Source organism: Quercus robur, chromosome 4 (genome assembly GCF_932294415.1).
Source record: "Quercus robur chromosome 4, dhQueRobu3.1, whole genome shotgun sequence".
In the NCBI taxonomy this organism is placed as follows: Eukaryota; Viridiplantae; Streptophyta; class Magnoliopsida; order Fagales; family Fagaceae; genus Quercus; species Quercus robur.
This window is the reverse complement of record NC_065537.1, coordinates 38,328,997-38,343,471: the sequence shown is the minus strand read 5'-3', so window position 1 is coordinate 38,343,471 and position 14,475 is coordinate 38,328,997.

Genomic DNA, 14,475 nt, shown 5'->3' with positions numbered 1-14,475 from the left:
GGAAGGCTAGACATCTCGTTCGGAGAAGATGATTTCGAAGGAACCATCCAACCACACGACGACGCTTTGGTGGTGACCGCCCGGATAGGCGGATTCCTGGTGAAGAGGGTGATGATTGATCAGGGTAGCGGGGCTGACGTCATGTACCCGGACCTCTTCGAAGGGCTCGGGTTAAAAACCAAGGATTTGGCGAAGTATAACACGCCATTGGTCTCGTTTGACGGGAGAATTGTGATTCCCGAGGGGCAAATCTCACTCCCAGTGGACATGGAGGGCAAGGAAGTTGTAGTTACGTTCATAGTAGTCCGATCGTTCGCACCTTACACCGCAATCCTGGGGAGGCCGTGGATTCACGCCATGGGGGCTGTTCCGTCCACCCTTCACGTGAAAGTAAAATTTCCTACTGAGTACGGAGTTGTAGAGGTAAGGGGGAATCAGCAGGTGGCGAAGCAATGCCTCGTAGCCGCGGTACAGTGGGAAAAGGAACAGCTCGGCCAAGCTGAGCACGCCGAGAAAGAGACTGCATAGCAATTACAGATACCCCAGGAAAAGGGGGCGGACGTTGCCGAGGAGGTGCTGAAGGTAAGAATTCTCCCAGATAATGACAAATACTTCCAGATAGGTACAAGCATGAATGACCAGGAAAGGGTAGAGATGTTGTTGTTCCTGTTGCAGAACATAGATGTCTTCGCGTGGAACCCGTATGAAGTGCCCGGCGTAGACCCCGAGTTCATTGTTCACAAACTCAATGTGGACCCATCATTTCCTCCGAAAAAGCAGAAGCCGAGAAGAGCATCAAAGGAGCACGTCGATGCAGTAAACCTGGAGGTCCAGCGACTGAAGGAAGCCGGGGTCATAAAAGAAATATTCTTCCCAAGATGGCTAGCAAACACTGTCGTAGTAAAGAAGAAGAGCGGTAAATGGAGAGTTTGCGTGGACTTCACCGATTTAAACAGAGCGTGTCCCAAGGATCTGTTCCCGATGCCCAAGATTGATCAGTTGGTGGATGCCACGTACGGGCACCCGAGAATGAGTTTCCTGGACGCCTTCCAAGGCTACCACCAGATTGCCTTAGCACCCGAGGACCGAGAGAAGACAGCATTTATATCCCCGAACGCAAACTATCACTACGAGGTCATGCCGTTTGGACTGAAGAATGCCGGGGCCACCTACCAGCGTATGATGACAAGGATGTTCCGGGAAAAAATTGGTTGCACGGTTGAAGTTTATATCGACGACATGGTAGTAAAGAGCAGAAAAGAGTCGCTGCATACTGAAGACCTTCGAGGAGTATTCGAGATACTACGACGACACAGGCTGCGCCTCAATGCCGAAAAGTGCACTTTCGGAGTGGGGGCTGGCAAGTTCCTGGGTTATCTGATCTCCACTCGGGGAATAGAGGCTAACCCCGACCAAATAGAGGCAATCAATCGCCTAAAACCACCGAGCAACCCTAAGGAGGTGCAGGTGCTCACCGGGATGTTGGCCGCCCTGAACCGATTCATCTCTAAGTTTGCCGATCGCTGCCGGCCATTCTATCAACTTTTGAAGAAGTGGAAGAGGTTTCAGTGGGACGAGAGCTGCGATGAAGCTTTTCGAGAACTAAAGGAGTATTTGGCCAAGGCGCCGAGGTTGACGGCCCCGGAGCCCGGGGAGGATCTGTTTATGTACCTTGCAGTCACCAATCATGCCGTAAGTGCTGTATTACTAAGGGACCGGGGAGTGCAAATACCGGTGTATTACGTAAGCAAGACCTTGGTCGATGACGAGACAAGGTACCTGCCTCTTGAAAAGTTGGTTTTGGCCTTGGTACACGCCACGAGGAAGTTACCACACTACTTCCAGGCACACACAGTGTTCGTCCTCACCGAGTATCCATTACAATCACTGTTGAAGAGATCCGATTTCACAGGACGGATTGCTAAATGGGGGACTCGGTTGGGATCGTTTGACATAAGATACCGACCTAGAAGCTCGGTGAAAGGGCAGATTCTCGCTGATTTCATCGCGGAATTTACACCTAAGAATGAAGGCCAGGTAATCTGTAGTGCGGAGATTCGCCCGTGGAGGTTATTTGTGGACGGCGCATCAAACGCTATGGGGGCCGGGGCTGGTATTGTCATAATCACCCCTGAAGGTATGCGACTGGAACATTCCTTCAGATTGGGGTTCAAAGCCTCGAACAACGAAGCCGAATATGAGGCCCTGTTGGCCGGACTAAGGGCAGTATTACATCTGGGCGCCAGGGACGTGGAAATCTACTCAGACTCTCGGCTGGTTGTTTATCAGATCACTGGGGACTTCGAGGCTCGGGATCCCCGAATGAAAGCTTATCTGAGTACGGCAAAGCAGATTATCGGTCAGTTTGGAACGGTAAAGATATCCCAGGTAGCCCGGTCGCAAAACAAGCATGCTGACTCTCTTGCCACGTTAGCCTCATCGGCTACCGAGGACACCCCGAGGCTTATCACGATTGAACTTGTAAGGGAACCAAGCATCTGTGTGAAGACTGCCCTCGACCGGGCCGGAGTAGAGGTTGCGCAGGTGGCGGTGGCCGGACCATGCTGGATGAACCCGATCATAGACTTTCTTTCCGAAGATAAAGTTCCAGAGAATGAGGCCGAGGCCAATAAGATTCGACGAATGGCTCCCAGGTACTGGTTGTCTTCGGACCGAAAGTTGTACAGAAGGTCCTTCGCTGGCCCTTACCTCTTGTGCCTGCATCCCGAAAAAGTCAAGGAGCTTCTAACTGAGCTGCATGAAGGAGTATGCGGCGGGCATGCCGGGGGACGATCTTTAGCACACAGAGCAATGACGCAGGGGTTTTGGTGGCCACAGATGCAGAAGGACGCCGCCGAATACGTCCGGAGTTGCGAACAATGTCAAAGGCACGCCCCAATGATCCATCAGCCGGCCGGACATCTAAACCCTGTCAGCAGCCCGTGGCCATTTGCACAATGGGGGCTCGACATCCTCGGGCCATTCCCCCGAGCAACGGGGAACCGCCGTTTTGTACTGGTGGCCGTGGATTACTTCACAAAGTGGGCTGAAGCTGAAGCCTTGGCCAATATCCGGGATACCGACGTGAAAAAGTTTGTGTGGAAAAACATAGTTACAAGGTTTGGGGTGCCGAATTCACTAGTGACAGACAACGGGCTACAGTTCGACAGCAACGCTTTTCGGACCTTTTGCAGCGAGCTCGGCATCAAGAACAAGTATTCAACCCCGGCATACCCCCAGAGCAACGGCCAAGCTGAAGCAGTAAACAAGACTATTTTGAACGGGCTCAAGAGAAGGTTGGATGGAGCGAAAGGAAGGTGGGCAGAAGAACTACCCAGTGTTTTGTGGGCCTACCGCACGACCCCCAGGAGATCCACGGGGGAAACCCCATTTTCTCTGGCATACGGAGCAGAAGCAGTGATACCAACCGAGGTGAGCTTATGCAGTGCGCGGGTCGTCAGGTTTGACCCCGTACAGAACGCCGACCTTATGATGGAGCAGTTGGATTGGCTAGAAGAATGCAGGGAGGCCGCGACCGTACGTCTTGCCGAGTATCAGCAGAAGCTGGCGCAAAGGTACAACCGAAATGTAAGGACCAGGGAATTCAGTGCCGGGGAATTGGTGTTAAGAAGGGTAGTGGGGAACATGCGGGACGTGGCTGCAGGGAAGCTTCCTCAGAGTTGGGAGGGACCATACAGAGTCACAGCCGTCGCAGGGGCAAGGGCTTACTACTTGGAGGACCTGGACAAGAGGCCGCTCCCCCGACCATGGAACGCCAACAACCTGAAGAAATTCTACGCGTAACCATCGATGTAAGCCGAAACTTGTATTCTATGAAGATTAAGAGTATGATGAACTTTTTTCTCTTTGCTGTTTTTAACCTTGTAGCCGCGCACCAAGAAAATCGCCAGCAAAATCCTAAGGACAGAAACCTGACTCTCGGCTCGATCAATATCGCCGAGCAGGTGAAAACCTTACAAACAAAATCCTAAGGACAGAAACCTGACTCTCGGCTCGATCAATATCGCCGAGCAGGTGAAAACCTTACAAACAAAATCCTAAGGACAGAAACCTGACTCTCGGCTTGATCAATATCGCCGAGCAGGTGAAAACCTTACAAACAAAATCCTAAAGGCAGAAACCTGACTCTTGGCTCGATCCATATCGCCGAGCAGGTGAAAACTTGACGAATAAATCTTAAGGGCAGGAACCTGACCCTCGGCTCGGTCAAAATCACCGAGCATGTGTGAACCTTGCAAGTAAATCTATGAAGACAAAAACTTGATTCTCGGTTAAAATCAAATATCCGGACAAACGGAAACTTTGCAAACAAATGCTCGAAGGACGGAAACTCAATTCTCGGTCAAACGAAAACCTGATAAAAACCTAACCCTTTTTACAAAAACTAAGTCCATATAGCGCTCTCAAAGCTACCCACAGCTCCGCACAACAGGTTCTCGGGGGTACCATTCTATTAAGCGGCCATAGCACTGGTATAATTCAAGCAAAGCACAAACGGATATAATTTCATTCAACAAATTGAAACAGGAAAAGAAAACGGACTACCAATTAAACAAGTAAAAGCAATTGTTCAATCACCACATCCCGATGACATGGGCAAATAAAACCAATAAATTAAAACAACGGTTCAATCACCACATCCCGGTGACATAGGCAAAATAAAGATGAAATAAAAATAAGCTAAAATAAAATCAACTAGGAGGATGAGTCGGGGAGAAAGGCTGGGCCTCGTCAAGAAGTTCCTGCACAGTAGGTATGCTCGTGGCCTCCAGTTCCTCGGGCTCGGCATGAGAGTCGATTTGCTCAACCAACTCCCTCATACTGGCCGTCTCCTCCTTGTCTAGAGCAGCCGGGGCGTTCTGGACGGCAGGTACAGGGTTCGGAAATGGAATCTGGCCGGGGTCTCTCAGCGGCGAGTCTTCAGGAACTCCTATTGCCTGAAGAGCAGCAAACCACCCGGCCTCGAAACCCATATGCCGAGCCCGAGCCACCACCGGCTCTGCGGAGTTCTCGGCATCGGCGAAGCCTACGTCATACCACTTTTGCTCCGCGGCCGCCAAGCCTGCCCTGAGATCAGCTATCTCGTCGACATGAGAAGTGTTGAGGCTGAGGGCTTCGGCCAGTTTGAGTTCCGTCTCATTTTGCCTGGCCAGGAGGTCAGTACACCTCTGTTCGGCAGATGCTCGGAACTTCTCCGCAGCAGCAGCCTTCTTCTCGGCAGCCTCAGCAATCTTGGCCTTTTCCTTAGCCGTTTTTACTGCTGCCTCCCGCGCCCCCTTCTCACGCTCATTTTCCTCATCTAGCTCCCGTGCCCGGGCAGCCACAATGTGAGCCAGTTGAGCGGCCTAGCAAGCGCGAAGGTTAGCAAAGTGACAAAAGGAAATCTACAGGTGACAAAAGGAAATCTACATGGAGCAAATAGACAAAAGAATTACCGCAATGACGTGCCACTCTAACCGGCGCCCGACGGACTCCTCGGACCCATCATCAAAGGCGTGCACGTCCTCGGGAAGTTGGAGAGCTCCGGCCAAGGTTTGGGCAATACGGCCGCCCTCGCCCTTATCCCACATCCGAACAGAGGCCGTCGATGGCAATGGCTTGCCGTCCAGAAGGAACTTTGGCTCCCATGCTGGAGCCACTTGGGAGGAGGACGCGCCCCCCGTGCCGGCTTCGGTCGGCGGCTCGCGGATGACAATCCCCCCTGTTGGTGGGGGAGGAGTTTTGGCAGCGGCATCCCCCAGGGCCGTGGGATGTTGCTCGGTTACTTTCTGTTTCTTCCGGGCACGTCCGGACTGCGAGGGTGGAGGAGGTTGAGAAACTGGACCCCGACCCTGAGTGGGCGGGGGCTGGTTGGTCGGCCGTGCACCAGGCACGAACCTGTCAAAGGTCATTACTCTCCTTGCCACCATTCTTGCACCGGGCTGGATCGCTTCAGCTAGCAGGTTAGCCGCGTCTGTCACTTGCTGTTGATGTTCGGCGGGTGGATCCTCGGGATGGGGCTGCTCTTGGGCTTGGTCCCCTTGTTGTATAGCTTCGTGAGCTCTCTCTCTAAGGCGCCGGGATACCTGTTCCGCGGAATCGTCTCGAAGGGGAACTAGTTCGTCCGCGGCAGTGAACCGCCGACCAAATTCCCTCGCTTCCCCGGTTGTAAGCTTCGGCGGCAAGAAATTCACGAACCGGACGTCTATGTACGAGAGCAGGGGGCTGTCAACTATCAACGCCTGCTTGAAAGGTTGCCAAGTAGAGTAAACCGGTTCCACGCCGAGGATCAGGTGTGAGGCCCGGAGTTGCCCGTCCCAATGCACGTAGATCTCGGAACGAAGGACGATGTTTAGGTCCCTGACGTGGACGGCTCTGAGGTCCTGAGCAAACACTTTGCCGTCTGTAAAAGAACAGATAACGCGTTAGCTTTTAACAATAAAAGATTTTCTTTTACTCAAACAACTATAAGAAGGGGAGGGTACGAACCCACTTCACGCCGTGTGAGGGGGCAAGGGATCTCCCCGGCAAACCAATTGCCGCGCACCCTGACAAACTCCCCGGCGGAGTTCCTGTTCGAATCGGGTAGGCACGATATCAGCCGTACCCGAGCATCCCTTGTCTTTAAGTAGTAATTTGTGGATTTGCTCCCACAGAGGCTGTACATTTGGTTAATATCATGGTGGTCTAGTTGTAAGTTAAAGGTATGGTTCAACTGGCCGACACAACTAACTACCCGGTAAAAATTGGGGGGAAGCTGGTCGGGGCACAGCCCATAGTAGGTAAGTGTGCTTATCAGGAGGGGATCTACCGGGAACCTAACCCTACCTTCTAAGATGGACATCAAAGGAAAGAAGGCTGTATCCTGCCCTCGGTGGAGTTCCATATCACTCTCATGGCAGTAAGCCACGTCCACGTCACTGGGGATACTAAATTTACTCCTAAAGGTGGCCAAAGCAGCCGGGGTATCTAGAAGGTAAGAATAACCCATCTATAAAGCCTAAAACTACAAGAATAAACTCAAAGAAACAAATCTGAAGGAACAGGAAGGGGAAGAAAGACTTACTTTGGGTTCTAAGGAGGAAAAGAACGCTGAGCAAGCAAGCACATAGAAATGTGGTCGGCAGAGAGTAGGCACTAAAGATCAGAGGCGAAGGAAAAATGGAGTGACGTTTGGAGAAGAACTATTTATAGAGCCAGAAGAAATGGGGAAAGAAGAAACGCTTGATCAAGCAATAAATGGGCACGGTGAACGAGCGACCCAGCAAATGCCAAGTGTAACCGATTTGCGCGCCGCTTCGGTTCACGAACCGTCAGGCAGTAATGACGACTGCGCCTGGCGCCGCGAAACGGCGCGTCTTTTGAGATGACTATTAATGAGAAGTGACAGCCAGAAGTCGCAGACTAAAAGACTCCCGAGGTCAAAAGGCCCAGGCAGCTCCTTGATTCTCCTCGGCGACCGAGTATGAATCAAGGGGGGGCTATTGTACGGCACCGAGCTCCCAAAGCCCATACTGGCCTTGGGCCCAGACCCATCTAGGCCCCGGGCCCAAGCCCATACCGGCCTTGGGCGCAGGCCCAGCAGAAAGTTCCAGCTACCTTATGCCCTTCTTGAAACTGCCTTAGAGCCAAAAACAAGTTTTGGGTATTAAGTTCCCGGGGTTGACCGGTTAATGTTTCCCGGTAGAGCGCATGAGTCAATACCCGGGAAGGTCATGATATGCACGGGAACGTGAGTTGCCGAACACAATCGGTGAAAATGGAGCCAAGTTCCAAGATCATAAATGCTGCACCGCCCTTTCACCTAAACAACCACTTTAACTAGATAATACTGGACCTTCAATAGCACTAACGGTGAATGTAATCATGATCTCCCCACTAACCTTGGCTATAAATAGAGGAAAGTTGGGAGAAGAAGGGGTTCAGAAAAATTGAGAGAAAACAGTCAAGGAGAGAGCATTTCAACTGAGTGTCGCTTTGAGTCTCTCTGCCGAGAACGACCCATTGTAGGAAATCCTTAAACCCACTACAAATAAATTGTGAGCCCAAGGGATCTAAGGCCCAGAATTCTTGTACTTGGTTCTTACAGTAACAATAATATTTTTTAACCCCAAATTATAAATATAAATTTTTTTTTTTTTACTAAAACAATTCCCAACTGACATGAAAAATTTGTCATTCCAATTACCCAAATCAAAAACCCTAAGCATTAAATGATGAAGAAGACAAAGACAACTCACTTGTAAATCAACAAGCAAGCTTTGAAGAAATTGGTTACCCAAACAGAGAAGAGTGGCCGAGATGGGCCAGACAGAAGAGAGGGCGAGATGGGTTGGCGTGGGTCAACTTGGGACTTGGGGCCTAGGGCTTGGGTCGGCGGCGAGGTTGAGATGGGCCAGCGTGGGTCGACAACGTGGGGTAGGGGAGTTGGGTCGGTAAGGAGTGGAAGAAAAAAAAAAAAAAGTAAAGGGAGAAGGATGATGAATCGGCAATGGTGAGTTTCGGTGGCGATGGTAAGCTTTAGTGGCGGTGGTGAAAGGATGATGAATCGGTGGCAGAGGTGAGAGTTTGATCTGAGAAAGTGAATGACTGAAATCGGGTAGAGGAAAAAAGAGATAAAAAAAAAAAATTTAACGTAAGGTGGGAATAAAAAATTATTTTTGAGTTTAGTTTTGAGCTACAGTGCACAGTCATGGCTGTGCACTGTAGTTGTGTAGGTAAAAATTTTACCTATACCACCACCAATGTTGCACCCTTTTTGTATATGGTGGTGCTAAAAATAGCTTTTTAGCACCACTAATACTAATGCTCTAAGTGTCCATTTGGTAAAAATTATTTTTGCCAACTTATTTTAGTATTTAATTTTTTTTTTTTTACTATTTATGAGTCCCACTGCACTTTTTGGTACTATTCATGAGTCTCATTGTATTATTTCAGCTAACTTTTACCTTTATCTACCGCACTTTCAGCATAAAGTTTTCAGTTTCAGTAAAATAAACGGATCTCAAACAGACCCTAAAAATCTTCATTCCCAATTAATTTAGTTATGTGCTCCTTCGGAACTAGATTTTGTCAAAGTTGAATTCAAAGTAAAACTCGATTTTGCCAAAGTTAAATTCTATGCAATAACCATTGATGTGGCAACATGGAACTCGAGTTTAGTAGTTCTTAGTTCCACATCGACCATGCCACATCAGTGGTTACTTGCGTAGAACTCGACTTTGACAAAATCAAGTTTTACTTTGAACTTGATTTTAGCAAAATCAAATTTCAAAAAAATACTACATAATTAAATAACTTGATAAAGAGGCTTTTTAGTTGTATAAAAGTTATTATTTAACCAAAAAAAAAAAAGGCCTGAAAAATTTATTTGAGTATTGTATTAAATCATGAAAGTATTCTTTCAATCTTTACTTTTTAGGGTGAGTTTGGTTCAACTTTTTGTAAAAGTGCATAATGAAAAAGTGCATTTTCAAAAAGCTGAGTGTTTGGTAAAAACTGTTAAAAAGTGCTTTTTGAAAAACTGAGTGTTTGGCTAGCACTTATAAAAGTGGCAGTTTGAAGGATAAATTACCAAAAATGACAATATATATATATATAAGGGAGTTTATTTCATACTTTTTTTTTATGTGAGTTTATTTCATACTTAAATCAACTACTTCATCATACTTGTTTAGCCAAAAAAAAAAACTACTTCATCATACTTAAATCAATTTTTCTCTTTCTAAAAAAATTATTTTTTTCTCACCAATATTAACTAATAATAACCTACTACTTAAGATTTATTGTGAAAATATCGTGATAAAAATTGATACTGATTTTAATTTTAACATACTATTAAAATTATTTTTTTCTCACCAATATTAGCTAATAATAACCTACCACTTAAGATTTATTGTGAAAATATTGTGATAAAAATTGATACTGATTTTAATTTTAACATACTATTAAAATTATTTTTTTCTCTTTCTAAAAAAATTATTTTTTTCTCACCAATATTAGCTAATAATAACCTACCCCTTAAAATTTATTGTGAAAAAATTGTGAAAATTTTGTGATAACATTTCCTTCTTCCTTTTTCCTTTTTTTCCCCCTCTTTTTTTATCCTCCACACACGGCATTTTTTTTTCCCTCTTTTTTTCTCCTCCACACACATAACCTTACTCTTTTCTTTTTTATCCTTCTTTCCTCCTTTTTTTCCCTGCCATTCCTCCAAACTCCAGAACGTTCCAAAGCTCTCCTTCTTCGTCTCTCTCTTTTTTTTTCTTTTTTTTTTTTTCTTAGCACTTTGTTTGTTGATTCTTTGCGGAATCGATAGCGTCCCACTCAGGTTCTGGCGATGTAGAATCCATCGAAGTGCACGACAAAGATGAGGCGGTGGAGTTCGGAGACGGCGAGTGGCTGAGAGGGAAGGGCTTGGAGATCGAAAATGGGGTCGGAGTTGGAGTCGGAAGGTTTGATTGGGAGGGGTTCGCTGATTTGATCGAACCTAGAGCTCAGTGTTGTTGACGCATTTGCCCTCAATTTCGTCTTGTAATTCTATCATTTTGCTATATTCTGATGTTTTTTTGTTTTGCATTTTGAGGAATCCTAATTTGCAAGGGATTGATTTTTTTTTTGCCTTAGCTGATTTGGGAACTTGTTATAGATTTTTTTGTGTTTGGATTTGGAAATTTGTTGGGAGAGCAGAGATATGAGATGAGAGGAATGAGGCACAGAGTGAGAACTGATGATTTATCAAGGGTAATTTGGTAATATTCGGAAGAGCCTAATGGATAGCTTCAAAATGTGCATGAACTTTTTGTTTATGGACCTTCAGAGCTCCATAACTCAAACGCGCGTTCTCTTCAACTTTTTCCAAAAAGTTGCGTTTCATACTTACCAAACACTATTTTTGGGCTGACTTTTTTGAAAATGCAACTTTTGAACTTCAAATGCTGAAACAAACGGGCACTTAGAAACGTTATATGATAAACTCAACCAAGGTCAAAATTTTAAGATATAATGAATAAAATAAAGAAGGGGGGAGGGGGTGATCCAACTTTTTAACTTGAAGTTTATTTAAGTTTATTAATTTTATCCTATAAAAAAAATGTATTAATTTTAAAGATATAGTAAAAATTATAAGATATTAAGGGTCTGTTTGGATACCGCTTATTTTGCTGAAACTGAAAACTTATTATTGAAAATATTGTAAATAAAGGTAAAAGTTAGTTGAAATAGTACAGTGGAGCTCATGAATAATACCAAAAAGTGCAATGGGACCCATGAATAGTAGTAAAAATAAGCTGAATAGTGAAATAATTTATAATTTTAATTTCAATCCAAACACACGCTAAATCTTTCTGCAAGTAAAACTTTTCATTAAGAGAATGAGGTTTTTTTTTTAGATATAATTACAATATGTTGCTAACTTCGCACTTTGAACCTTTACTCTCCAAATACTTTTTGCATAAGAATGTATCAATTCAACTACAAAGCCTTTGACAATTAAGAAATTGAGGTTTAGATTTGTTAAAAGGTGAAGTATTCTCAGTTTTATGTTATATAAAATACATTTAAAAAAAAAAAAAAAAACTAAGCTTATATTGCGGTAGGTCATTTTGTTATAAATGGAAATAGCCAACCATAAAAAAATTTGGGAGTCACACTATTATGCTGTGTTGTTGTTGTTAGATAATTTAAATTGGTTTAACATTTGATAAATGCTTGTCCCTCTACTGTTATTTTATAGATAAGGACTTTGTTAACAGGTGCCGGCTAGCACATGTTAATGAACCAACTATGATTCATTTATGATTTATCACAAATTCCACCTGCATAGGAAATTGGCTAAGTTTTATTTTTCAGCTGTGTTTTATCACAAAATGATTTGACTTTCTTCATCTAAATTGACACACATTTAATACATATTCAGTTTTTTCCACATCCCTAAAAAAACGTGAATAATTTATTTTAAATTTTATCACATTAACAGGTGCTGTACACCCTAATCTTTAAGATTTTATTCTCATTAATTTATTTCCTACTAAATTGTACTTAGAAAATAAGGTTTGAGATGTCGTTGCTGTTTGGTTAGTACCATTTTTTCCCCACTAGATAGTAAGTGTGGGTGTTATAAGTTTTTCATGGGATTAGAAATGTCCATTTTTGAAAGTATTGATATTTGTAAGTTGTCTGACATTGGACAACTACCCTATAGGAAATGTATTAATTTCTAAAATTAATTAAGTACCTTTTCAATGTTTAGTTTGTTAATCTATATATATAATAATCGGTAAAGCAGAGAGAAAATTCAATTAAATTTCAAATTGGAATTCAATTAGAGTCTAATTTTATGCCATGTGTCTCATTTAATCTAAAATTTAGAATTTTGTGTCAAGTGAGTTAATTTAGTGTAAAAATTGAATTTCAATTAGAGTTTAATATTGTGCCACATGTCCCATTTAATCTTTGTGTGAAGTGAGTTAATGAGTGCAAAATATTAAGAATCTAATATTAATGAACTATAAAATAAATAAATAAAACTCACATATACATAATAAAAATCACCACATGTTTCTCAATAAATAAATAAAATAAAAATCATCACATAATAAAAATCACCACATGTTCTATTTTATTAATAATTAGAAAAAAATGATTATAAGTAGTATTAAATTTAGGTAAAATTTTAATATGTAACTAATCATGTTTACTTTAAAAACATAATTTGACTAATTATCGATATTTTATGATAAAATATTGTGTTTAATTTTAAATATATCTATATCTATATGTATGCGTGAATGCATGTGTTACATGTTTAAAAAAAATTAATTTGACTAATTATTCATATTTTTATAATAAAAATTTTGTTTAATTTTAAATACCTCCGTGCATTTGCATGGAGTTACATGCTAGTATATATAATATATGATGATTAAAATATTTCTTTTGACGGCTGGTAAAGTGCTTGTGTGAATTCATCTGTTTTTTCGTCTTCAAAATGTTTTTAAATGAGTCTCATATTTAACATATAGTGTGAATCCGAAGTTCAATCAAGTATAAGATGTAAGAACAACCCTTACCTTAACGAGTTTGTTTAGAACACAAATAAGTCAATGCTAACAAACAGACATTAAATAATAATAATAATAATAAAATTGCAACATGCATGACATCACCAATTGCAAATGTTGCATTCATTATTGACTTAATTAGTGGCACACTATTAATCTTATATATAGTTAACGCATTAAGCATGACATCCAAGGCCACGTTCGAGCTTGGAATATAATATATGTAGTTTATAAGCGTGCTACATGTTTATTTCGTCACTATGACTCGATTTCAGAAAATTCCAACTCATCTATAAGCCCATAATCGATGGCGATGATGTTGATCGATAGACACTTCTTGCTCGTTTATCTACAAAATGTACATATTTACTTGTCCAAATTTCCCACTCCCACTTTTATATAATATATGCATATTGAGTATTTGACTTCAATGCCACTAGTATAATGATAATGCACTAAAAAGTAATAACGTGTTGCTCATGTAGTAGTATCGTAGTCTGTTGTCTATTGTGAAATTTTAGGAGTAAACTTAGTGATTGTAGCTCGCAAGAAATATGCAATGTCACTGTTAAAGGGTCACAGTTTTTGGCCAAACTGGTGAGGGAGACGACAGTTGTCTCGATGTTCTTTAATTATTTGGGTTTATGTGGGCACTAAATATAGCGATGTTTATATATAGTCACTTTCACCAAGCCGAGGAGACATATACCTGACCTACCATGCATGGACATCATTAATTTGTGTATGTACAAATGGTTGCTTAATTAGCCAAATGACCTCCTTTTGTCTCAGCAAATAAACCGACCTTTGCTAGTTTGATTTTTAGGACCCATTGTCAGTTTGTATACAATGGCAGACAAAATCCTGTTTCTTTGCTCAGCTCAGCAGAAAATGACATGTTTAAGTTTTCTTGCCGTCTGGGGCATTAATGTTCTATAAAGATGCGGTGTGATCTGTAGGAGCATTTGCAACAGTGGAACCAAAAAGTTATAATGCTATTTTATCTTCACCAATATATCAAAAAAGGCTTACAGCAGTGGAGGCAAACCTATAATTTTTAGCTTATTTGCTCCAGTGTACATCTATAGATAGATGTGCACTGTAGCACACATCTAAAAAAAAAAATTAATTTTTTATTCCAACTCCGATTAAAATAATATAACACACTTTATTTTTTTTCATTATTTTATTCTTTCACCGTGCACTCTCATCTCTCTCAAGCTCTCATCTCTCAAGCTCTCATCTCCCAGCCCAGCCCACGCCGTCGCCGTCTCACGCCATCCCAGCCCAACCCACACCGTTGCCATCCCAGCCCATGCCATCGCCGTCCCACTCTCCTCTCTCATCGTCACTTTCCGATATAGCGTAATCGGAAACCAAAGCATTGGCGAGGATGTTGACAGCGTGAGCAGCA